The 26,815-nt window shown below is 38.2% G+C and overlaps 1 long non-coding RNA gene across 1 annotated transcript; it reads left to right on the top strand.

Annotated features, from left to right (window-relative positions):
• The first annotated feature begins 316 nt into the window (after positions 1–316).
• On the top strand, positions 317–22,839 carry LOC133146238 (uncharacterized). Its single transcript, XR_009711341.1, has 3 exons — positions 317–443; positions 1,458–1,565; positions 22,523–22,839. It is a non-coding gene; the product is annotated as an uncharacterized LOC133146238 (long non-coding RNA).
• The last annotated feature ends 3,976 nt before the right edge of the window (positions 22,840–26,815 follow it).

The following is a 26,815-nucleotide window of genomic DNA, read 5'->3' as shown; positions in this document are numbered from 1 at the left end:
TGCTAAAATCGCTAAAACTGTGGGGTTTTTTTACAACTGAAATTGAAGTGCTTCACCTTCATTTTGGCTGCAGCTCTCAATTCTATCATGACTTTTTAACTATATATTTTTATATCCTGTTTTATAGGATTCCTTTTGGACAGACTGGGTTTCATTTTCTTCTCCATCTGATCCTCCTTAAAAATCTCGTTTGTTTGACTAAACGGTAATGTGTTATGTTGGAAAATATTTTCAACACATTACCGTGTTTGATAATTGTATTCTAATTCATTCAATGAATGTTTGTGATCCCATGTGCCCCACAGATGGATTACTGGCACTTCAGAAATTTGGTGGGAATGTGAGAAGAGACAAGAACATGCTGCTGTCTCCTGACCCAGCAAGCTGTTTTGAATTCAAAATTGCACAACAGGGATTTCACAGGACTCTGGAAAGTGTCTCTGGTCAGTTTCACTCTTTACAGACACCTCATGAGAGCGTTTGAAAGTTGTGTCAGGTTGCAAGAGATTATTCCCGTCTGACAGAATATGTTAAAATAGTATCACCACAGGCAGAAGCTGATTTAAGATCCTTTTGAAGAGTAATGGATGGTGAAGTGACAATGAGGACCAAAGGATGACCACAGGGACAAAAGATGCATGCTGTGTTCCCAAGGACTGATTAAAATGTTTTCTGACAGATTGAAAAAAAATGAATATAGTGTTTTATATGTAAGCTTGACCAATTCTAAAAGAAAAATATTTTTTGTTGATTAGATTGGGCCAGGTTTTACAGGATAACGGGCAATCAAGCAATGGTATTATATATAAATTGTATATACCATTTTTTTAAAACAAGACGTATAGTGAAATGTACGTATTTCACGACAAGGTGTCTTCATTTTTGGCTGTACCAATGTACGATGTTTTAATATTATAAAATGAGTTTAGTGAACCAGTGTTGGAGGTCCTAACACTTTTGATGACGTCACGATTTTTGCGAAGAAAACCCTCTAAATTCTACAATTCTAGAAAATCCAATTTATGGTGTACAATCAGGCATTGTTTATTTTTTAGTTTATTATTTATGTTTGAAAAAGGTACATCGTAATTGTGACATTATTTTTAATCAGGCAATCTCCTACCATCCACTCAATACAACCCATGCCGGTATTACAAATGGACACATTTTCCTTTTAAAAAATCTAAAACATCAATAAATTAAATAATCACTGATTGTGCATTGTTTTTTTTGAAGTTTTCTTTGCGAAAATCGTCCGTGTTTGAACTATTATCTCATTTCTGCAAAACAGACTATAACCACAATCTTAAACGTCACCGTACCAGCCAATCATTTACCGTGGCATCATCATAAATATCAGGAAACGTTTGGACCCCAAACAGAGCTGAACACCTGAGTAAATCTGGTATCTAGTAACACAGTGCTTGATTATTAATCTGGAGTACCTATGTGTCCAGGTGAGCAGTGTGACCAATGAGGTGGGCGTGGCTTATTCGCAGCGCGGAGGTGAACACACAAAAACTGGTCTTCCTAAGGATGTCCACAAGAACATTCTTCCAAAGAAGGTAAGTCTTTTTAGAAATAAGTATGACTGTTAAAATATAAACAAAGTATGAAGTCAAAATATAAATAATAAACTGCATATTTCAGTAGACATTAAGTTCATATATTATTTGCCTATTGTAGGTGTGAACCCAAATGCAAAAACATGTTTGGCATCATTTTTGCTTTTATTTTTTTTTACAAGCACGCCCTCAATCACTCAGTTCTCAATTCATATTTCAACAAAGCATAAAAAGACACTCCAAATGTAGTTGAAGTGATTTTAGCTACTTTCATATTAAGGGAGTAGACCTGATGACTAGTGACATAATTGGTTCGAAGAGTATAAAATCTATTATCAATCTAAATGACATGCCAGAGAGTGGCCATCAATTTTAATATATCTGACAATAATTGTGGCATGGACTCGCTTGATCAAGGGCATGTATTTGGTGTTCCACATTCACGTGAGTTGGAAATACTGACAAAGTAGTCTCGAGAGGGAATTCCTAATTAAAGGCAAGCATTTTGATGATGAGAATCCCTTTGCGGAGGATTTCCAATGCTGTGTACATGGATTAACTATATGGTACATGGTTTTATAAAGCACAAATTAGCATGCATGATTCATGTTCTAAGGCAGCTATTAGGTAGGGATAATACTTTAAGACATCCAAAATGCCTTGCAAAGCTTTGACTACTTTATGCATAGCATTAACTATTCCAATAACATAATCGTGGAGAGACAGAGTAAGTCATGCAAAAATCTATTTATAGTTTTTATTCATTGTTTTTTTATTGCTGTAAAACGGACAAATATTTCAAATGTAATATTGAAAATCCTACTCTATATAAAAATCCAGAAATGTTTATTTTAAAATTCCATTATTTACAAAAAAAAAATCTTAAAATAAGCAATAGCCGTATTATTGCAATTGCTTCAACTTCACTGCTTTAAGAATATTTATATTGAAAATCCTACTCTATATAAAATTCCAGAAATGTTTATTTTAAAATGCCATTGTTATTTACAACAACAACAAAAATCTTGAAACAACATAAAACCTTCACTGCTTTAAGAATGCATCCCCTGGCCTCAAAGTTCCCTGAGCTAATGCAAACTGCATCAGTATTCCAAGGATGAAGTTCAACTCTCCTCTCCTCACCGTATGATTGTATTCCTATACTGGGAATACCATCTGATGTGGTTGTCTTCTGGTACATCACCAGTTCCCTAGAGTCCAACCACCAGAGTCAGCTCTATTCCTTACAAGAGTTTGACAGCTAGAAGGTAGATCGAGTAGTGTGGACCAGTGGGTGGCTTGTCCTTCTAAAGTGGGTTGTGTATATCGGTTACAAATTATATTCCAGAAATAATATATTACCTTCTTCCATCATGTGCTGCCATTGTCATATTTTCTATCCACTCATAGCTCTGCCACACCAAATCATTTTTTTTTTTTTTAAATATCTCCTTGAAAAACAAGCCATCCAAGGCAAAGGACATACCACAAGCCTGAATCGTGGATAACATGATAATACTGTGAAATTAAATCGGCAAAAAAAAAAGATAGGAAGAAATGAATGCACAATTATTTACGGGATGTGTGTGACAATATCAGAGGAGAGGAAAAAAAAACAGTTGAAGGACATAGAGAGATGAATGTGCTCTATACCAGGTTGTGTTTAATTGCATTCTAGAGAGATAATATGGTGGCATCACTTATCCTTTTCTCAGCTACTGAATGTTTTTACCGAGCTTGCATAATTGTGAAGGGCACAACTTTGACCAAACATAAATAAGCTCTACATATCTGACGTTCTTGGGGAACTCAGCAAGGGCTTTTACGTAGGTTTTGAAAAGTAACAAAGCACTGAAAGAAGACATGAATGTAATCCAACTCAGAAATGTAAAATATAAACATTTTATGACCGTAAACAGTTGATAAAGGTCATGGTGACCCTCCAATGACCCCATGAATATTTTTTTGAAATCCGAACAGACTGACCATTATCCTGAAACAGAGGTTCTTCCCGCTGACATGTTTGAAGAAATCACACTTCTTCTTCTCAATGGTGACCAAATAGGTTGACTTGTACATCCTTGCTTTATGTTGTATTCTCCATTATAAAGTCCCGTTTAGCACAATCCTTCAGAAAATTCTAAATCCTTCCTCGCTTCTATTTAATATCAGCTCCTCCCAAGCAATTGACATGGATTTAATACGATCAGAGAGGGATAACGGATTGTACCTGGATTCACCTGAGTGTATTTCGAGCATAGAGGAGCTTAATTTGCTTCACTGTGCTGTCCCTTATACCACTGGCTTTGTTTCCCAGATATATCTTCCATCTTAGTAAAGAATCATTGGAAAAGAGGGTTGATTCTATGCAGAAGCTCCGCAACTAGACAGGCAGAGCACGCAACTGCCTACGGCCCAAGCCGAAGGGGATCTCGGGAGACGTCTGACGGCCCATATCAATGACAAAGCGTTGCTTTAACGCCGTAATGAAAACTTCTATCAACAACTCCTGTGTAGTTTACTAGCTTTAACTTTAAAACTTCAAACATGGTTGGTTATTCATACCGTAGCAAGTGTGAAAACTGCTAGTTTTCGTCTTCAGACACGGTATGTCTGCTACAGCTGTAAATACCGTATTTTCCGGACTATAAGGCGCACCTAAAAACCTCAGATTTTCTCAAAAGCCGACAGCGCGCCTTATAGTCCAGTGCGCCTTATATATGGACCAAATTCCAGCCTGCGGGCCAAATGCAGCCCGCCTCTAAATTTAAACTGGCCCGAAGCATTGTGTCATAAAATCAATCATAAGTGGCCCGCTGAAGACTATGAATCATGAATCAAAAAGACTCATTATTTTGTGATTATAAAGTAATTTGGTGCGTCTGAAGTTGAACAAAAAAGATAAACTGGAGAATGATTTGAATTGGATTCAAAATCTGACATGATGCAACCTGGCCTGTTTACTACAGTCACAAACACCAATATCACCCTTCTTATTCATACAACAATTACTTTATTGATTTGCATCAACCCCACCGCAGAGAGAATGTATGTGAATTTCATGACAGTATTGACTTAAAACATTTATGTCCACCCTGTGTTTTTTTCTTCTTTTTTTTTTTCTTCCAAACTAAACTCTACTATAAGGTCACAAATGTCTGTGTATATTTTATACGGCAATGCGGTTTGTGCAGATTTAGAGCCCTGCAAAAATTCAGAGGGGAATTAAAGATGTGGAAGAAAAGCGGAAACAGAATAATGGAATGAAAAAGATTGGATTGTAGTGGAGTACAAAAGGAACAATGAGGGGTCAGAAACTCCAGAGGGAGGGAGAAGGTATTGTAAAAAGTGAAAAGATCTAATGTGGCAATACCAGAGCCAGACAGAAAGAGCTGCTAAGGTCAGTGGAGACATTGATAGTGACAGCAATGGCCAGAACCCAGGTTGGAAAGAAACGGAGGCATGCATAGAGTATTAAGTGAATTTGCCGGGGCCATAGCCACATCTGGACAAGTGACAACTGTAGATGAGCCAAGAGACACTGAAGAAATATGTCACGCAATCAAGTGAAGCTGACAAGCATAGCGGTAGTTGCTCGAAATCTATTGACTCAATCGGAGCTGACTGCTCCCGAGTGTTTCTCCAGGAATGCCCACTGAGGTAAAACCAGCACAGCTACTCCACTTTAACTCTGTTTATGTTGGGCGATAAATTTAAATTTAACTTGTCAGCATGCAAAGCTGCACAGCAGTTATCTTAGATTTTTTTTTTCTTTCCCCCACACCACACACGTTTTTTCCACAGCTTTAAATCGCTCCTCAACACTGATGAATATCTGCGCCTGCCAACAAATAGCTGCAAGGGCACACAGATTAACAAACACGTTTAAAAGATGTGCTTTATTGCATACAAATTTAGTCACATAGTTACACGGGGAAAGTAAACCAAAGTTGTTACACCCCACATGCTTTTCGGGCTTGGATTTGTTTGAATTCCCAAAATGTTTTTTTTCCTCACTACGGGAAATATTGAGGCCAGAAAGAGTTCAAATTTTGCTCTTCAGTAAACCAATTCCAAAACAGTTCAACTTTCAACCCCATTAAAATTCTGGGACTGCTGATAAAAGTTCGCAGTCTCTTATCTATGGTTTAGGGCCATAATGACGAAAAAGGCAAAAGACATCATGTTTTAAACGGTGATGTGTCCCGATAAACAAATTTATGACAGCCATTGATATTTACTGGATGTTTAGCTACTCTAAAGCAATCTTATTAGCTCATTATCCAATGGTGTTTGCATTCTGGGGCGCCTTTGTTTGCCACATTGTGCTAAATGAGGTCTTAATAACATCTGCCTAATTCATTGAGGACAGAGGACAAAAAGGTGAGGGCAAGTTGATCGAAGGGATTATCTGGGTTGTAGTTTTTTGTTACACTTTACTCCTAATTGGATGCTAACGTGGGCCAAGCGGCATCAACCGTCTTGCGGAATGAACCGCGACACTCGAAATGAAAGGTTAGGAGCAGTTTTTATAAACCAAGTTACTTCCACACGTCGTTGGATAAGAAACTTTTGAAATTGGCCCTGACTCAAAAGAAAGGCAACAGCTCAAAGGCTGGAAACGCTGAAGCATTTATATTTGCTCATCCCCAGTGTATGCTCAACTGTGCAGGAGAATAATTTATGATAATGTTGACCTTCAAACTTAATATAGCTCATTGATTAGGTCAAAGAAAAAAAAAAAGAGTGAGATGGAGCTTTTTTAAAGATGCATTGGTCACGTTGTCTCGTAACACAGAAGCTTTGCGGTGGCTTCTATTTTGTATCTTTTTCTCTTAGACTGTTGATACAATTGCTGAATATTTTGCTTATTTTCTTTTTTTATACAGACTGTATAATCTGGCAGATAGATTACCGTATTTTCCGGACTGTAAGGCGCACCTAAAAACTTAAACTTGATTATAAAGTAATTTGTTGCGTCTGAAGTTGAAATGAAAAAGATAAAATGGAGAATGATTTGATTCGGATTAAAAATCTGACGTGATGCATTCATGGTGCGCCTTATAGTCCGGTGCGCCTTATATAAGGACAACGTTTTAAAATGGGCCATTCATTGAAGGTGCGCCTTATAGTCCGGTGCGCCTTATAGTCCGGAAAATACGGTAAATTAGCATCCATCAGGGTTAAAGTTGAGCGTCTCAACCGACCTGTACAATTCTGAATTGACTCTATTTCATCATCAAATGGACTTTCAATTGAATCCCTGGTTATAAATCAAGATTAAATGTTTTGCCCTGTTACATTAATAGTCCAGCTAAGAAATCCAATCAGTTCATTTCCACCCATTTCTCCGTCTCTAATATCATTAAGGCTGCTTCAAGACACTTTGTTACCGTCAACTGTGGCGTAGCCACGCACACTTAATGATCACCGCCACCGTTTCCCTTAATAAACCTGAGGGTGATCCCTTCCTTGCCAAACTCGAAACAGCCGGCCTAATTAAGTATTGATCCCAAAGATCAGGCAAAGTATTAATTTTTAGTATCCGCCCCGACATTTGTCATAACGTGAGCACTAATGAACGTCACTGCTTTCTGTTCGAGCCACTGTTGAAATAGTCTAATTTTGCCTTTTACATTAATAATAAGCAAGCAGGATATTGACTCAATAACTTTCTTTGAAGTTTAATTTGGTAAGAAATGTAGGAACGTTCTTGGCCTTTTAACTTGACATACCATGCTCTTTCTAATAAGAGGAAATATTACACTGCGATGTAGCCCTATGGACAAACAGGCAAAAAAAAAAGTCTATAAAAGTTTTCTTTTTAAACTCACTTATTCGCTGGCTACAAGACTAATATTTTTGGGAGAGTATGGCATTATTTTTCTTTTAATGCGGATTGGCACAATTATCATTATTGTATAAAGATTGTCCCTTTATTGACGTGTTGTAAATAATAAAATAAATATTTGAACGGAATTTTAGAACGCATCAAATTAATTGGTACTTAATGAAGAAGAAAGCCAGCATATAAATAAAAATTCAAGAATTTTTTTGAGACAGACGTCATTTTTTTGTTCACCATGTTGTAATCTAAAATGGGCAGACAATTATTTCATTTCGGAACAGGACTGAATCTTGCACTTCATAAGCATGTGGAGGCTTCTATTTACATGCTCGTGTACAGAGAACTTAAGAAGGTAATATAGCACCCCACCCCCCTCCCCTTCCTGCTCTTCCGCAGAGAGACCGTGATTAACTTGTCTCTGTGGGACCGAGCCCTCAGCCAGCCTCCATGTTGTCGCCGCTGTACAAGGGATGACAAGAACTTGTCTCATGTCACAGCATGCCTATTGTGTAAGATTCATCGGCATGACAGGGGAGATTCTATCAAGTTGGGCACAAAACTCATCTTAACACGGTCAAGTGACTCTCGGAAAGCAAATACATGACAAGGTTGTTTATTCCTAAACTGCAATTTAAAGACGCTGGATTTTAATTTGTATTCTCATTCATCATCACTAAGGGGCTGTCAATCGGACTATCGTTCCCCTTTCACAATAACATTTTTAGGCATGAGGTTGGAAAAATAAAAGCAAAATATATTAAATTAACTTTCTACTGGAATCCAAGTTGACCAGAAAAGGACTTACGGTACTAGCGCGAAAAATTCCACCAAGGTTTTGCATTATTATGCTTAACGAAGGAAACAAAGAAACAAAAAACCGTGTTTGGGTGTAGATAAAAAGCCAGAAAGCTGAGAGAATTAATTATTTCGTAAATGTGTGTGTGAAGTTACCCTGTTTGGCTCAGAGTGCGAATAATGATTTCCAGGCAACACAGTTTTTTTTTTTTTGTCCCCCCCCTCTTTTTTGCTTGGGACTACTACCCATGTTTTAGCTCTCTCTTTTTATTCCTTTTTCCTCCCCCACCAGGTTCCCTAAATAGAACCCAGCAGGTGTAATTGTTCCTGTTGTCTCTGGAAATTGCAAAAAAAAAAAAAAAGGAGGAATAAGGAAGCATTTGTGCACACAGAGCTCAAGATACAAAGCAAAAAGTGCACAGCAATAAATCTTTCTTCATATTTTTTCTAGCTTCTACCCTTTTTATTTAATAGTCCTGAATATTTCACAGTACAGCCATCTTTTATTTTTCAGAGCTGCTTATCTTGACACAACTAACTTCACAAAGTCCAAAGTGTAACAAAGATCTAAGCCTGAATCCAAACAAAACTCTGTGTTGCAAAAACAGTTGGATGGACTATATAAGGCAAACACCATCATTTCCAGAACATTTGAGAAAAAAAAAATCATTTCTTCCGGCTGTGCAAAACAAATGCTGCCCTCTGGAGGTGCGTTAATTACTGTTTAGCATCCTCTAAATTTCTCTCTGTCATCTCGTAGTTATTAAATGCTAATGCAGGTACTAAATCAATTAAATTTTAAAATTGAGTCTGTCAGTCTTATGTTCTATGCTAATTTTGCAATTTATTATCAAGTGCAACCATGTCTCAGGATTTTAAGGCGGAGTAGAAGCCAAAATACAAAAATAAAACAACCCAGATGATTACATGCTAATATTTGCTACATCCCTCATCATTGTCATTTTTCAAGTAGCGAGATATATAAACATGAATAACACCCATATGTTGATAGTTGTTGTCGCTGGAGAGAATATAAGAGGCCTGCATCACTAAAGCCGTCCAGATAGGATGGAAAAAAAAACAAATGGAACGAGGAAAAAACTTGTGAATGCATCCAAGGTCTTCTCGGCCCTTGTGGCTGCTTGCTGATCGCAGATGATAAATGACCGAACATGGCCAAACCCTCATTTGGCTCTCGCAGCATCAGGTGATAAAGGCAGAGCTCTTGTCAGGGATGGAGTGCACTCTGCTCTGCAAGGACAAGACCTCACACCCACAGAGACACAAGAAGAGAGTGGCTTTAATATACTATACGCCGCAGGCATGCTGCATTCGAGGAAGAGTATTAAGACCACTACAAGGTGGAATGGATTGACATTCAGTAATTTACCAAGTTTGGAATATCCGTTCCACAAGGCAGAAAGAATAATAAACTGTATTTGACTTATTGATGATCACATTAAATTGGGAATTATTTGGGAAGAACAGCTTTGTTTGCTTATTTTGGGCTAGTTCAGCATGAAATAAAAATATTAACAATGTATTTGTAAAGTCTTGGCAACAGCTGCACGCTCGGACATTTTTTCGATAATCTTGTGTCTGACCCTGCTAATCACTTAGCAAAAAATTATTGCATAATGTTAATCCACTCAGACTAAAAAAAAAAAGTAGTTTAATTAAAAAGGAGTGAGCGAGGAAAAAAAAAAATCTAAGAACCATGGCTAATTATACTCAATCAGCGTGCAATCATAATGTTGTATGTCTCAATTACAAGAATTTCAATGCCCTCATCATTGCAATCTCCGGCTGCATGTTTTCATTTGAACAGTGAGCCCCGTCTGTTTAAAAAAGAAAAAAAAAAAAACACCCAGCTTCCTATTACAGCGTTCTGCCTTCCAGATAATTGATTTGGTTTAATATAATGAAGGACGCTGAACAAAAAAGTCTCAAAGGAAATAGGACTGTCATCTGTCTTCTATTGTAATAAAACACATTGTACCCCCAATGCAATCTCCTAATCTCCAAAACTAATGAAGTTGTTTTCGTATACAGACTGACACCATGGCAAGATGCACTTTTCTGTTAAAAGTGATTATTTTTTTCCTTGATGGAACTAGTCTATTCTTGTGCATGCTTGGTTCCATGCAAAGCTTTTATTTCCCAAGGCTGAGCACCGATGCCCTGTTATGTAGAAGTACTCGATACACGTGAAACATTCAAAGCCACGGAGAATGCAGCTTCTGTGCACATGAATTTGATCATTTTATTATGCGGCATGGTGTGCAAGTGGTTATCACGTGCGTCTCAATTCTGAGGTTCACCGTTTGAATCTGCCGTGTATGTGTGCATATGTGTCCAGTTTAATTACACCGGCCATGTTTTTCAAGCCCAAGGTTTTGTAGTCAAATTATTCATGTCAATATTAATGTCAATATAATCGAGCTTCTGTCACTTCTGTGCTGCATGCCAAATATTAGCCATCTGATACGGTAATGTGCGGTGCTATAAATGTGTCCTAGCTTCACACCGTGCAGCTGATTATAAATGATCTTTAACTGGCAGACTGCTGAAGCATTCATGAGCTGACATTTCCATAAGTCATTATCGTGCAAATTTAATGACTATAATCACATTAATTTGCTGAGTACAGGCACATAAATCAAAGATTTCCATATTAGTGAAGTCTGTTGTCTGGTCTAGTTTATTATTTTCTGATGAATGGATTCTGATGAGGCTATCATTTGTCCACTGTCATTTATGCAACAGAAGTGGTGGTGAAAATACAACATGGCTGGTTGAGAGAATCTTGAGGACACGTCACATAGTTTGTTTTACCGTATTTTCCGCACTATAAGGCGCACCTAAAAACCTCCAATTTTCTCAAAAGCCGACAGTGCGCCTTATAATCAGGTGCGCCTTATATATGGGCAAAGTTTTAAAATGGGCCATTCATTGAGGGTGCACTTTATAATCCGGTGGCGCCTTATAGTGCGAAAAATACGGTAATCAACGAAAATGGATGACTATTTTTTTGTAAGAAGACAGCTTTTGTAAGAAACAATAACTCTCTCATCTTATTCTAAAACAGCCACTCATTTTAACAAATGAACAAAGCTATCGGTGAGTGGAGAACTGAATTGAGATTCCAACCCAGATTAAATTGAAAGATATTATTCCCAACTCAGTCTGGAATTCAATTCTATTGAATGCTCACTTGTATTCAGAAAATGAGTTCTAGTTAGAGAAGGAGCACTTGTAATAGTATTTTCACATCTTCATCTGACATGAGAAATATTCAATTATAGACATATAATGAATCGGTATTAACTCCATGCTGCTTCTCATTTCTTACCCGCAAGAGCGAGATGGTATGATGAAATTGAAAGAGAGATGAGTTGATATTTATAATGAGAGCTAGCAGACCACCCTCTTGTTTATTCACAAGGTCACCAGCTGATATTCATCCAAAACGTCCAAACAGCCTTTGTCATGCCAATATTTGCCATGCTAATTGTGTTTATTCTTTGGCAGATGTCTGGAAAGAGTGGCACTAATCATTTTCTGTGAAACCTTTTTTTTTTTTTGATAGAAGTGTAGAAAAGTATTTATTACTATTTAAACTTGGAGAACTATACTACCCGTTTTGTACATATGCAACATGATAAGGTTGACAAAAGGCTTTATCAGTAGGAGGAAATAAATATTTCATATCATACAATGGAAGGTTTTCTTTCCATACATACTTTTATATTTTGTATTGATACACATTCAGCAACACACATGTTCCTTCAGCCTGATATTATGCAAATTGCTTCCCGCATTGTTGTACTTTCCTCATTTTCAACAACTGCCATGAACGGAGCATGCAGGTTGTTTACCATCTGGCCATCTTAGTTTTTTTTTGTTTTTTTTCCCAATCTAAAAATACACATTGACAAAGCAATGGAGAAAATAGCAATTTGTCCAATGTGTAAAAAAAAACAGCAATTGCTTTAAGTGGCACATGGATTGGCATAATAGTTCTGCTGACTGTTATTCAGCATAGTCATGTATGTACCATTAAAAAGCAGAAAGTTCTTCCATTTCATGCAACATCCTAATTTACACTTCTTTGTTGAGGCATCCCATGTGATAGCCATCTCCCTGCTTGACAATAAATAATGCATTGTATTCATTTCAACTATGCTCTTGACAACAACACACTTGGCGGCACCATAAATCAGACATGATGGACCACGGTATTTCTCTCTGGTCCTTGTACATATTTTGTAGAACAAATGCATACAGTGGAACAGCGAGTCAAACAACAAGGTTTTACCCTTTGGAATTTGGGGAACATGGGCCTCAAAAGCGCAAACCACCACGTGCTTTGTTTTTTGTGAGAGTTACCGTATTTTCCGGACTATAAATCGCTACTTTTCGCACAAGATTTGTACCCTGCAGCTTATAGCCCAGTGTGTCTTATCTATGGATTTGTCATAATTTTTATGATATTGTATGATTTGTGCATATTCTCTTATATATGGAAACGTTAAAACACCTGCGTCTTATAGTCCAGTGCGGCTTGTATATGAACAAAACCCAAAATTTTATCTGGTGCGGTTTATATTCGGGTTCAGTTTATAGTCCGGAAATCACGGTCATCCAAACGATGGATCACCCTCAAAAAGTCACGGTGGGGAGATTGATGTGCGCGTATCAATACCAATATTAGTATTTATGGAATGAGATGAATAGTTAACATTTTTGTGTAGTCGTTTCTAATGAACTGCTGAATTTGATCTCAACCTCATGGATTGCATTATGATTGGCTCTGTCATTGTTAGACCAATCATCCATTGGTCCGATTAAAGGTTTCTGCATGTCATTTGTAAATCATTACGCTTAAAATAGACCCCCAGATGCCGGCTTGTCTGAGTGACAGTTATGAGTAACCGCTCTCTGCTATCTGTCAGTCTCGCTTGATTGGCAGGTAGCGTTTTGGAGTCGAGCCACGGAAGTGTCACCTCAGTGGGTGCCTTGGGGCCAGGTTGTGCTGATATGATTTATGTAGGCTGATGATTGTGCCAGCTACACCACAAATTGACTGTCACCCCTTCCTGTAAGCCAGTGCCCTTCAAGAGCGTCTCCCCAGAACGAGAGGCAAAAAAAGCTAAATGGTCCCGCCATTTTTCACATGAAGTACACCGATTCTCTAAAACGTTAACAGCGGCACTAGTCGCGAAGCAACACAAATGTACGAGTCTGAGATTGTATGTTTTGACTTTGCCAACGTAGGTCAGCAAGTCATTGAGCAAGGTGAAGTGCCGAAAGGAAGTTGCGGCTCACTGATTAATCATTCTACTGAAGAAGTGTTCATCTTGGAGAAGCGCATTTTAGTATTTCTGCACTAGAGGAGAAAATTAAAAACGAATGTGTTCAAATAAAAGTAGAGGCAGAAATTTGCATCAGATCACTGAGATAAATGGGGTTAAAAAAATGTATTCCAAGAGACACAGGTCTGATTTTTTTTTTTTTAATTGACTTTCCTGTTACTCCGAATAATGGCGGAGATGTACGTGTTTCTTTGAAATGGTGTAGAACTGACGTTAGCGAGCAGACTAGTCAATGTTTTGCTAAATTACTCAAACGACATCCTGAATGAACAATTTCTACATACTAAACAGAATGTCGGGTTCTTAAAGTAGCTTCTCGACCTCTGCTTCCCTCTACGACTATTTACGACATCCACTCGATTTATCCTCTTCACCTCCCGATTCCCCTGAATTTTTTTAATACAATATTAATCCATTCTCCTTATAAGAATCTTCAATTACTCCCACTCCATATAAGAGCCGTACTGATGTTTTCTTGAACAGTTGTAAAATACATCTGAGCCTTAGAGCGGATTCATTACCACACACCTTCTGCAAGACAAACGATTCCTTAGCAGGACATGTCACACTCATGGCTAGCAGAGTCAAGCGCAGTTCATCACTCGCATTTTGTGTCGTGTCTTTATGCCACGGCACATCCCACGCTGGAGAAATACTGCTGCGACCTCAAGCTTGCAATTGTTTAAACCAAAGATTACAAAGCGTTATTGATCTGTATCCCCGTAAATGCTAGCACATACTGTAAACATCCCCACCTTCTTCTATATTATACAAACAAATAAAATAAAGATGGAAATTAAACCTAAAGCACACAAAATGAGAAAACAGTTGCATCATAGCAACCCATTTCACTCAAATATCAATATCTTGTGCATACCATGCTTAAACTTGAGTACCAAACCAGCATTATGATCCATAGAGAAGCACGAAAGAGGGAAAGAAAATTTAATGTACCGTGTTTTCCGTACTATAAGGCGCACCTAAAAACCTCCAATTTTTTCAAAAGCCGACAGTGCGCCTTGTAATCAGTAATTGTAATTGTAATCAATATTGACCCACTACAGCAGGCGTGTCCAAAGTCCAGCCCGCAGGCTAAATATATATATCTTATATATGGACAAAGTTTTAAAATGGGCCATTCATTGAAGGTGCGCCTTGTAATCCGGTGCGCCTTATAGTGCGGAAAATACGGTACATATGAAAAGAAACTAATCCAATCAGAGTTTACATAAGCACACAATATAAACTTACTTCAAGCTTATGCGGGCACAACACACATGACCCGCATAAACACACACATGCACAATTACACCCGCATATCTTCCTGCACCTCAATGTCGGAGTAAAAGTCAATGTGCAGACATTGGATCGCATCAGAAGACGTTGCCTAGTGACGAGTGGTGGGTTATTTATAGCGTCGTTGTGTTAAGTACTCTTGGAAAAGGTCGAATTCAGGGTTCTGCCAAGTATTTTATCAAACCACACAGCTGTGTGGCTGGTTGAGCTTCAGAAAGAAATATGGCATCCATGGATTTTGATCTTATTGTTGTTCTCAAAATAAAGCATGCTTTCTTCTTTATTTAATATATTTGGGGATTACCAAGTCAGTTTAAGTAAAAAAAATAAAAGGGAAGTTATCATGGCCTAAGCCCAGTCCAGCAGGATTTTATAGAGACGAAATCCCTTCAGGTCTGGACTTTAAAGATGTGGTTCTCCTTCATTGTCTGATTGAAGGAATCCTTAGTGGTTTAGGGGAGAGAAAAGCTATGAAAGACATCAGTAAAAAAGAAAAAAAGCAGAGAGAGGATTTTTGATGTCTGCAGAAGCTGCAGGTAAAGCAGCTTTTAAAATACTGACAAAAAATATTCTTGACAAGCTTTTACCTTCAAATCAACACGAACTAGCATAGCGTTTAATTCTGGAATACATTAGCGAGTTGGGAAGGCTTATGAATCCAATTTACAAGTGTTAAAAAAAAATCTACCACTCAACCTTTCCATGTTGATTTGTCAATTTTTGAGAAGAAAAGATTGCCATGGCAACAATGAATTGCTGATTACAGTGTTTTATGATATGGTGTCACCTTCAATATTAACAATGGTGTCTCTGTTGTTGCCATGGCAATGGTGGCTTGCCTATGACATCATCAATGATGTAATTGTATGTGTGTATAGTGGTTCACATAGTTGAAGTAGGGCTGTCCGGACAGCATATGAATACGGCCGCTTTGTAAATATAATTTAAAATCTTACATGCACCTTTCAAACAAAGTTCCATGATGGTGACAGGTGAAATCCAGAAATAAATGACCACTATTTTTATTTTCATTAGTTTATTTATTCAATCTGTTAATGAATTATGCATCAAATCAATATTTGGCATGATCTGTATCTTTAAATTACTATTTAATTATATCATTGATTTAAAAAAAAAAAAAAAAAGAAATGTTGACCTATCTTCTGTGAAATATTTTAGCGAGTAAAGCCAAAATAATTTTAAATACAAACGTGTGGCGATGATGTCTTGTTCGCATCTCGCTATCTTCATTTTGTGTATCTCAAGTCGATGCTATCTTTAATCTAGATGTTTTCAGAATTTTGTCGATGTGTTGAGATTTCTCTGTACCTAAACGAAATGCTTCTGCAGCTGCGATGGGTTGTAAGAAACAGTCAGCGCACAGTATGACAAAGAAGCGAACATGTATTTTGACAGAAGCATTTCCAGGCACTCTTGTATCAAGGAACAAACATGACTCGAGGGCTTGGGGTTGCTGTGAATTGCTAATTCCTCCGCTCATGCTGTATCCAATCTGCCTGCTCTTGTGAGGCTCATTTTCGGATGATGGCCTCTCGCAAAATATCTCAGATGTAAAGTCCAGACAAAATTTTATAGCTGGTCACTTGATGTATTGTTTCCAAGGGATATTTCTCTGAGGGTTTATGTCCGACTGATGAAAAGGTGTGATGTATTTTTCGTCGATTAATGATGCAATATAACGGGTGACAGCCAAATTAAAGAATCAGGATTAACAGGCTTTCGTTCCTCAAATGCTTTCCAGCTAATATTAACCGCAGCGCAGTTCAGTAACTTCAGTAACAGTTCAGTAACTTAAACTAAATTAAAGCACCTGAGTCAGCTGATTGCTTGTCGATCCTTCCAATCCCACAGGAGATCTCCCGCAAGAGAAGGATTGTCTTTAGGGAAATGAACGGAGCATTTCCTTTGTCAGCAGTTGCTTACTGCAATAGAAATAACTTGAAAAAGGAAGAGAACGCAAGAAAATTAATAAAAGGAAAACTTTAGCTAGGGGCGTCAAAGTGACACAATTCATAGTACAACAACTTTGGGATACACTAGCGGGGGGGGTCCTTTACTAGGTTTGGTTCTACGCCTTTGGGTTCAGCGCAGAATGTTAAGCATTTTCTGCAGACCCAATCCATCATGCACCACAGAGGATCCTCTTAAAGTATTCATTGCAAAAACTGTCAGCTTGGCGAACTGCAACCGACGGTGCAAGGAGAGTAAAACAGAAATAGAAAAATTAGAGAAGCCGTGCCACCTGAGTATTCCACCAGCTTGCCTGTTAAGTCAGTGTCAGACGTCTCCACAAATCAGGATTATGTCCGTGCACCATGCAGTGAAGTGCTGTGATTTGTAAATATTGTCGGTTCTAATGTTTGTGGAGTCATCAAAAAAAAACTGAGTAGTACCATGGACACCCCGCAAAATTCTAAAAGAAAATTTGATAAAGAATTATATGTTCCTTTTGGGGGACATGTTGAAAGGAAAAATGAAGTAAGCTGAAGACTTATAGTGCGGAAAATACGGTAGTTACTTTGTGCAAACTGACAATTATGAATGTCTTCAGTCCCAATGGTTTTAAAAGTTGCTCAAAAAGTCGGTAGGCTCTGTCTTATTAGAAATTTGCTGCACAGGAAGATGGGGAGGGGAAACTTTCCTGTTGCTTACATTACACAGCTGAGTTTACTATTCTGCAGGGGGAAAAAAAGGCTGTACTGTGAAGGTTTTCATAAAAGTCTGCAGCAGTGAACAACCTGCCTATTCATCAAAAATTTAATTAAAGACAAGCTGTTCCAAAACTGCAAAGAGTCTACTTTTACTTTCCTAGGGGCAGGAAGAAAAGGGTCAACGTTATTAATAGTCTCTGTTCATTGACCCGCATTCCGACTGGTGTTTGAGGTTGAATTAAGCCAGAAACAAATGAACGTCAAATGGAAAACGAATAGCATAATTAGTGCATTGATGTCATCGCTATTATTACATCAAATCATTTTACCAAAAATACCCATCAGCAAAGCTTGGGAAAAATAACTGTTTGATGTTTTGAAATGATGTGCTTAACAACTCTTAATTGCGCTACGCATCAAACAAGCCTCATCAACTTATTGATGACTTTGTCAAGAAATAATAAATCAAAGGTTATTTTCAAATCATTACATTTACTCGTAGAAAACATACATTTTCGATTCTACATAAAAATAAAAAAAGAAATGTGACTAATGAAGAGCAATGATGCCTATAAAGCTTGTTCCTGTTGAGTAAAGTAGTAAAAATGAGACCATCAGGGAGAAAATAATGAGTCTCAAAAGTACAGAGGCTTCTCGCCAAACCCACATACTTTAAAAACTGGTTCTGCCCTCCCTGAAGATGCTGGAGGTAATTCACAAGACACTCTCACTGTAATTGGGTCATTCAAGCAGCGGAACGGTGACTTGATATAGGCTTTAGCAGACGAGCAGGCCCAGGGAGCTTGAAAAGCACAAACATTTAATTTAGCCATTAACAAGCAGAATGTTTCGACCAAACTTGCGGCTGTTAAGAGTTTTTCGTTTTTATTTTCGTCCTTTTCTTTTTATTTGGTTTTTTTTTTATCCCATGGCCATTGTTTTCATAGGCTTATACAGTGACTTGAAAGCTCAGTTCTCAAGCCAGACTAATTGCCCCAATGCCTTACCGGTGCTTATTCAAGTAAATAAATTGATTTCAATAATCGAGAGCAAGCACTGTGGCTAAGCAGAGACAGGAAAAAAAATTGATCAAAGAAGTGCTGTGTCAGGTATTAGTGTAAATAATTATAGCTGTGATAGTTATTGGCAAAGAATACTGGCTCCATTTTTTCTTTACGATGCTCAAGAAGCTCACATGGCCTGCATTGTCAGTGAATTATTCCTTTTAAGTGTTCATGTTCAATCAGGTTACCTGTACGGTATATTCGGAGGGGACAGTCAAAGTCTGCATGTACCGTATTTTTCGCACTATAAAGCGCACCGTATTATAAGGCAATGACTGGCCCATTTTAAAACTTTGTCCATATATAAGATCTATACAGTTGGCCCGCGGGCCGGACTTTGGAGACGCCTGCTGTAGTGGCTCAATATTGGTCCATATATAAGGCGCACTGTCGGCTTTTGAGAAAATTTGAGGTTTTTAGGTGCGTCTTATAATGCGGAAAATACGGTAAATAAAAATTGTACAATTTCTAGCAAAGGATTGGGAAAGACCCTCATTGTCTAAGCCGTAAGGGTTGAAGCTGTGGAAAAAGTTGTGGCCTATTATAATTTCCCTCATGATTATTATGACAAATATAGCAAATATTTCACGTTGTTTTTGTTGGCAAGTTGTTTCATGCTACCCTGACTGAAATTAGTACTTTTCATATCAGACTGGCATAATCCTATTTCTAAGAACAGGATTTCTGTCACTGAGCTGAGGGGGAATTTTGTATACAAATTTTTGATTTTATTCATGAAACACCCTGCAGATGTTTGGCTCGCCAGTACGTTACAATCTACGTGAACCCAGACTCTCCTTCCACTCCCTGTGCACCACAAGTTTATCTCCTCCCAAATTAATTCTCCTCTTGGCTCTTTCCCAGTCAACTCGCAGACCCAAAGACAGCAGGACTTGCCTCCAAACACAGATTTTGGCTGCCCGATTTGTCCGTCTGGCATTACCGAGGCCAGCGGATCAGTGCTGGTTGAGCACCCACACAGGAAAATCTCATCCAAAGAGATTCAAAAGCAGCTATATTTTTCCACACACATGGGTCATGGACGTATAAAATACGTGTCGATAAAATGGCCATTATAAAGCTGCACATTAAAAGAGAGATCGCAAAGTTTAGCATTGGCAAAACACCCCCTCACTCCACAATGATCCAGTATTTCGGGGTGTGAGTGTTTATCTGAGGCCCAAATATGCAGCTCGTGTCACCCAGTGCAGAAGGCACAGCAGCGACATCACAAAGATGGATTATGTCATGCGTTAAATTGCTTCTTTGAAGGAAATGAATAAATAAATCGGAGACTAATTCCAGGACTGTGTGCACCATCTCTCGAGTGTGATTGCATAATGTCAAATGTTCCCTCTCACCCCCTTCATTCAGATCTGTAGAAAATTCCCCAATAATCATACATATTTTTATTTTTTATTTTATTATTATTATTTTGTTCCCGATGCCCACTTTTTGCTGATAGTGAAACTCAATTTTGCCCTGGAGCCTCAGAAAAGTACCAGTGTATCTGGTTTCTGCCAAAAACTATTTCCAGTGGTGATGCCATCTCTTGGCCAAGCATGAGCGAGGCAGGTGTGCGTGAATTAAAATCCAGCATGGCTGGCCTGTAGGCCCATAAAATGATGTTGCAATGTTCTGCTGTGAGAATCACAAGTTGTTTTGCCAGGTTTCTGTTGAATATTTCAATGAGCTGATCACTCCAGGGATGTAGCGAAGTTGTTGACATCTTTTGCATGCCAAGTACAGAGTCACTGAAATTTTTATAAGGGATGCACCTTTTTGGTATTTTGTAAAGTACCGTATTTTCCGCACTATAAGGGGCACCGGATTATAAGGCTTTTGAGAAAATTTGAGGTTTATAGGTGTGCCTTATAGTGAGGAAAATACGGTAATCTTGGTGGCCAGAACATACCGCATTATCTGTGCGAGGATGTGGGCCACAACTATGACAAAAGTCCCTCCAGAGTTGACCATTGTAAAAACTTTTTTTTTTTAGACCCTGCGCCTTTCCGCAGTTGTTCCATGAGTGCCTTACAGCTCACCTCAGTACTTTAGGGACCTCTTTTCCCCTCGAGCCTGCTTTTTCTAGGCTCTATGAACACTTCCTTTCCTTGCAGATACTATAGATAGCAGATCTAATGAAGGTGGGAGGAGCTATCTCCCGCGTGGCATGTTACTTCCGTCAGAAACAAAAGCCCTGAATTGTTTTGTATAAATTTTTTAATGACTATTATTTAAATCCATTTTCAACCACTTATGCTGGAAGCCAAGGCCTCTAACATTCAATGTGGTCTTAAGGGGACAACACCCTAGACTGGTTGCTAGTCAATCATAGTGACCGAGATCCAGTTACACTTGCATTCACAACTACAGTCACGTAATAGGAATCGATCTTATGTTGGCTGCACATAAATTGTGCAGTTGTGTACCACTACTCGACCGTGGACTGCTATGATTTCCTATGGGAAATCAAAAGATTCACAGGATCCATTGTACGACTACGCCAACAGCTAGCATTGTGTGCATCATTCCACCACACACTCCTTTTTTCCCGTTTTTTCCTCAACCCAACTGGTCAAACCAGCTGTACCAGGAAACAAATATTGGAAATAAAATGCTGTGTCTGACACGAGAGTACCGTATTTTCCACACTATAAAGCACACCTAAAAACCTCAAATTCTCTCAAAAGCCGACAGTGCGCCTTATAATCAGGTGCGCCTTATATATGGACCAATATTTAGCCACTTCAGCAGGCGTGTCCAAAGTCCGGCCCGCAGGCCAGATGTATATATCTTATGTATGGACAAAGTTTTCAAATTCATTGAAGGTGCACCTTATAATCTGGTGCGCCTTATATATGGACAAAGTTTTAAAATGGGCCATTCATTGAAGGTGCACCTTATAGTGCGGAAAATACGGAAGTCAGCTTTCTTCAGCACAGGAAAATATGATGGCAAATAGGCCTAATGTATTTCGATTCTCATAAAATGCAGAATAAAAAACAAAACATACAATTGCAGCCACCATGCTTTATTGTTGTGTTCAAAATCATTTTATGAATACAATGAGGTGTTTTTTCCAAGAAATAGGATTAGTGGGATTGTTAATGCCAATTTTAGTTCATGTCAGTCATGTCCGCCATCTGGCGTAAGAGAGTGTACACACACAAACAAACTCTAACAGGATAATAAATTGTAATGCATTTGCCAAGTATTACAATTTCACTAATTACCTCATAGACACACACTCCACACCACATTGTTCTGTAATGCATTTTACTAAGACTCCAGCAGAAACAGATACAGTATATAAAAAGTAGCAAAGTTCAATTTGGAAGAAGAACTTATTTGCGCCAAAAATATATTTATGGCCGAAAAGTAAACGTTGGTTTTATCACACATTAACTGAATCTCCTAAAACATGTTCAGAAATGTCTTTCGGGAATTTGAACAGGGGTGTGTAAACATTTTATAGCCACTCTAGAAAATGATGTATGAGGTAAGTCAAGGACAAATCTTGACAGAAAGTTCCGAAAGAGACGAGTACTCACAATTTATTGGCTAACAAAAAAAAAAAAAAAAATTTGAAGACGGGGTCGGCAACAAGTCATGCCATGTTTTGGCAGTGAGAAGATCGAGACATATGATTGGCTGATAAGGGACTGACTCTGGTCATGCTTTAATAAGAGACAAACAAGATTAAATGGTGTTCAAGGCGTAGATTATAACCTCAAGGCTGTCCCAATCATACTGATAAAAAACACACCAAAGATGTCTTTGTTTTCATCTATCACTTGCATCTGTATAACAATCCTGGAGAAAATGAAACTACTGAAAAAAAAAATACAACAAATATAAAATACAAAACTGTTCTATGTTATATTCTGCTTTCTCTCTTTTGAAGCCTGAAATACTCGACCATGGCATGACTGGATAAAGGGCTGAGACATCCCATCTTCCTCATTACCTCTATCCCCAAGACCATATCCAACCCAAGTACCACTGTACTATGCATCCAAATGCTGATGATGAGGAAATCCTGCCAACAAGTAAGGTTGAGTTCCTTATTCTATTTAAGGAGAGCAAGTGACTGTATACTGGAAGGCAGAAGAAAGGGTTGAGGACATTACAGAGGAGCATTTTGAGGTCTTCTCTGTTGTGGAGAAGATGGTTGACAGCAAAAGAATAACAAGTGAAGAAGCAATTCAATGAGAAATGTGATGAGATGAAGCAAATTTAACATAATGACTTTTATCTAAATGCCAAAGATAAACAAATGGAACACATTAAAAAAAAAAAAAAAAAAAGGGAGTAGCAAAAGTGCTAAGACAGGCGAAGATGAGACATTCCGTATGAATCAATACGTAATAAAAACTAATTTGAATTGCTGTCTTATTTCAGTTAAATGAGCTGGAACTGCTGATGAACAAGTTGAATTCAAGAAAACGACACTGTCATATTTCTCACTCCACTTTACGCTCGGCGCCTGCTGATTGAGTCTAAATTAAGAGTGCCGTGCCAATTCATCTTGACCCCTGCGCCCAACTTACACACACACACACACACACACACACACACACACACACACACACTCTCCATATTATAAAAAACACACTTATTATATTTAAAAAATACCCATGTTAGCACAAAGCCTGAAAAATGAAGCAGCCTTCCATTGAGACCCTTTTCCAGAATGTCACACTAAATTTACATTTAATGGCGGAAGTGACCCGATTAAAATGTGTCCTTAATTGGAACTTTTGAATCCCCCTGCTGAAAATAAAACAACAAAGTTTTGTTTTTTTCTGGTCTTGCTGGTGATAGCAGCAAGAGCAAAACATCAAAGCAACTGCGTTTGTTTAAAAAATAAAAAAAAAACTCACTGGCATAATAATATTAGTTTTACTTATCAAGTAAGATGTCTGCCATGAATATTGCTTCCTGGTTTACTTAAGCCCTTGCTTGTCATCATTCCTCAGCACACACACAGAGAAGCTGTTGGTCCTGATAGCCAAAATTTGTTCTCCTCAAGGCTGCGTGCCTCACACAATATTTCACTTTACAATTGGCGACCCTATTTTACTCCGGATAATACAAAGAAATGGAAACTATGTGATTCATTGTCCGAAACGATGGGCCCATTCAGCTATTTCAGGAGCTGGAAACTACCGTATTTTCCAGACTATAAGGCGCACCTTCAATGAATGGCCCATTTTAAAACTTTGTCCTTGTATAAGGCGCACCGGACTATAAGGCGCACCATTAATGCATCATGTCAGATTTTGAATCCAAATCAAATCATTCTCCATTTTATCTTTTTTATTTCAACTTCAAACGCAACAAATTACTTAATAATCACAAAATAATGATCCATAGTCTTTTTGATTCATGATTCATAGTCTTCAGCGAGCCACTTATGATTGACTTCATGCCACAATGCTTCGGGCCAGTTTAAATTTTGGAATTTGGTCCATATATAAGGTGCACCGGACTATAAGGCGCACTGTCGGCTTTTGAGAAAATTTTAGGTTTTTAGGTGCGCCTTATAGTCCGGAAAATGTGGTACTAGATAGATTCTAGATGGATCTGACTCACTCAGCGAGAGCAGATTTGATTTTGACTTTATATGCTTATAAATAAGCTATTTTAAATGAAGAGATTATGAAGCAGATTCAGGTTAGAAAGATCAATTCACTATTCAATACCAAGAATGTTTAGAAATTCCATTCTTCTGTAAATGATGCTCATGGCCACACTTGAGTGCACTTGAGTTTGACGTCAAGGATCAGAATACTCAAAACTATATTTATACAAATCATTGCACAAAGAAAGTACAGAGCTCTGCTGAGGGAAAGGCGGGATGATCCCTGAACTGATTGCAAGTCAGTCACAGGGTAACAAACATCTTCACTCACATCAAGACAATTTTTAGTCCGTTACATCATTTAAGTTAGGTTGTCTCTTTCCGGTTTAATCTTTTCTTTTGCAGCTATTTTGTTGAAATAGTGCTTCCTTCCCAGCAATTCAGCTCCCCCATTTTTCACTCCGCTGCACATTTGAAGTGAGTCCAAATGTCAACACTTGTTTTTCCAACCCAGCCCTGTGGTAGACATCATGTACTTTTGCCGTCAGCGTGCCATGTTGGCGGAGCTTCTGACGGCGAAGATGACACAGTTGTTGTTGTGCGGTATGTGCGGGAAGACAATTGGGGCAGACAAGGAAATCAACACTGCCGGTCCAAAATAATGAAGGAATTAGGGTTCACCTTTACATAAGATCCAAACAACTTCCTGGAACAGATTGCGGTCAGGTTTTGAGGGAAGCTTTTCATTTAACAAATTAAAGCGACAAAATTAACAAAAGCCCAAATTTGGAACATGCAAGATCCTCTATTTCAGGGGTGTCAAGCTTATTTTTGTCATGGGCCGCATTGTAGTCACAGTTTCCTTCGGAGGGCCATTATGACCAAATAAATGTGTGATATCTCATATACATCACTAAACAAACTGACAAATAATTCGTTTTCAAATCAGACTAGTGGAAACTTTCCAAATATTTTCAAAAGAGGATTTTTTTTTAAAGCGAAGACAAATTTTAATAATGACATAAATTTGATGTACAATTTGTCTTCGCGGGCCGTATCTGGCTCCCTCGCCTTGAGTTTGACACCTGTGCTCTATTTGATCAAACTAACCCAATCAAATCAATAACACATTAAGACTTTAATTAGATGAAGAAAAGAAATTCTGTAAATTTAAAGTTTCTGGCCCTTTGGTATAACAACCGCCCACTCTGCCGATCTATTCCCTGATATGGCTGCAAAATGGCCTTTATAAGTCCAATAAAGCTTTAGTTTAATAAGTATAATCCGTCCCCAGGTTTGAAGTATAGAGCCTGGCAATACATCAGCGTATCATCGCTATTGCTGAGCTGTAATTGCATTGCCGGTGGCTTAATTGTTGCGGTGTATGTGATCATTTGGAAATGATCCATCACTTAGTAGTGTAATAATGAGTTTCCAATGGATGGCTGAGTGAACGCAGCCTCCCTTGCTCCCAACAGAGGGAATTGGTAACGCACCACCTTGTACTACATGTTGCGATGCCGCTGAAAGAATTTGTGCGAGTGTGTACGCTGCTATTACTCAGTAGGCAATTTTGATTAAATGGCTCTCGGTCCCGGACGTACTCCAATCTTTTGAGAAGGTACTCGATCTGCATTGCGTCTCTTTTACTTGCACAGGTTATTATTATTAGAGCAATCTTGTTGTGTTTGTTTTTTAATGCAAGAAATGCATACTTTTTAACTGGAAAAAAAAAGTGTGACAGCAATGTATGCATCCTGCCATTTCTGGCATTCCTCATTTTCAAGCTGCATTTTCATCACGACTAAATGCATGCACCGCCACCAAATTTAGAAACCAAAGCATTTTCTCCTTGTTTTAAATGTCAACCTGCAGTTGATTATGCACTTTTATGCAGCTTGTCAAAATAATTTAAAGCACTTGAAGAGCAAAGGTTTAAAGTTCCTGTTTTTGAAAGGCAAAATTACCATAATAAAGACCTGTTTTTTTTATTATTATTATTATTAAATCATGCAAGGCTGCTGTCATCACTCAGCAGGTAATTTGCTCAGTATAAGTGGTTGTAAAAAAACAAAAACCTGATGTGGATTGTTGAGCAAAATAAAGGAGAACTTTGTGATATGACAATGACGGATGAGATGTCAAGGTACAAACGCCAGAAAAAGCTTTCAAGGCATTTGATGCTAGCACGACATCCCTTGCATAACATTGAAAAAAGTGAGGAAGGACCATGATGGCTGATGTGTCCTACAAGCATACTTCAGTGAAAACTGTGCGATAGTGGATTTGCTGCAAGATACCGTATTTTCCGGACTACAAGGCGCACCTAAAAACCTAAAATTTTCCCAAAAAACGACAGTGCGCCTTATAGTCCGGTGCGCCTTATATATGGACTAAATTCCTAAATTTAAACTGGCCCGAAGCACTGTGTCATTATATCAATCATAAGTGGCCCGCTGAAGACTATGAATCATGAATCAAAAAGACTATGGATCATTATTTTGTGATTATAAAGTAATTTGTTGCGTCTGAAGTTGAACTAAAAAAGATAAAATGGAGAATGATTTGATTTGGATTAAAAATCTGACATGATGCATTGCGCTTTATAGTCCA

This window comes from Syngnathus typhle, linkage group LG22 (genome assembly GCF_033458585.1).
Source record: "Syngnathus typhle isolate RoL2023-S1 ecotype Sweden linkage group LG22, RoL_Styp_1.0, whole genome shotgun sequence".
Taxonomy (NCBI): Eukaryota; Metazoa; Chordata; class Actinopteri; order Syngnathiformes; family Syngnathidae; genus Syngnathus; species Syngnathus typhle.
Note: the sequence above shows the minus strand (reverse complement) of the source record. Positions and strands in the feature narration are given on the sequence as shown.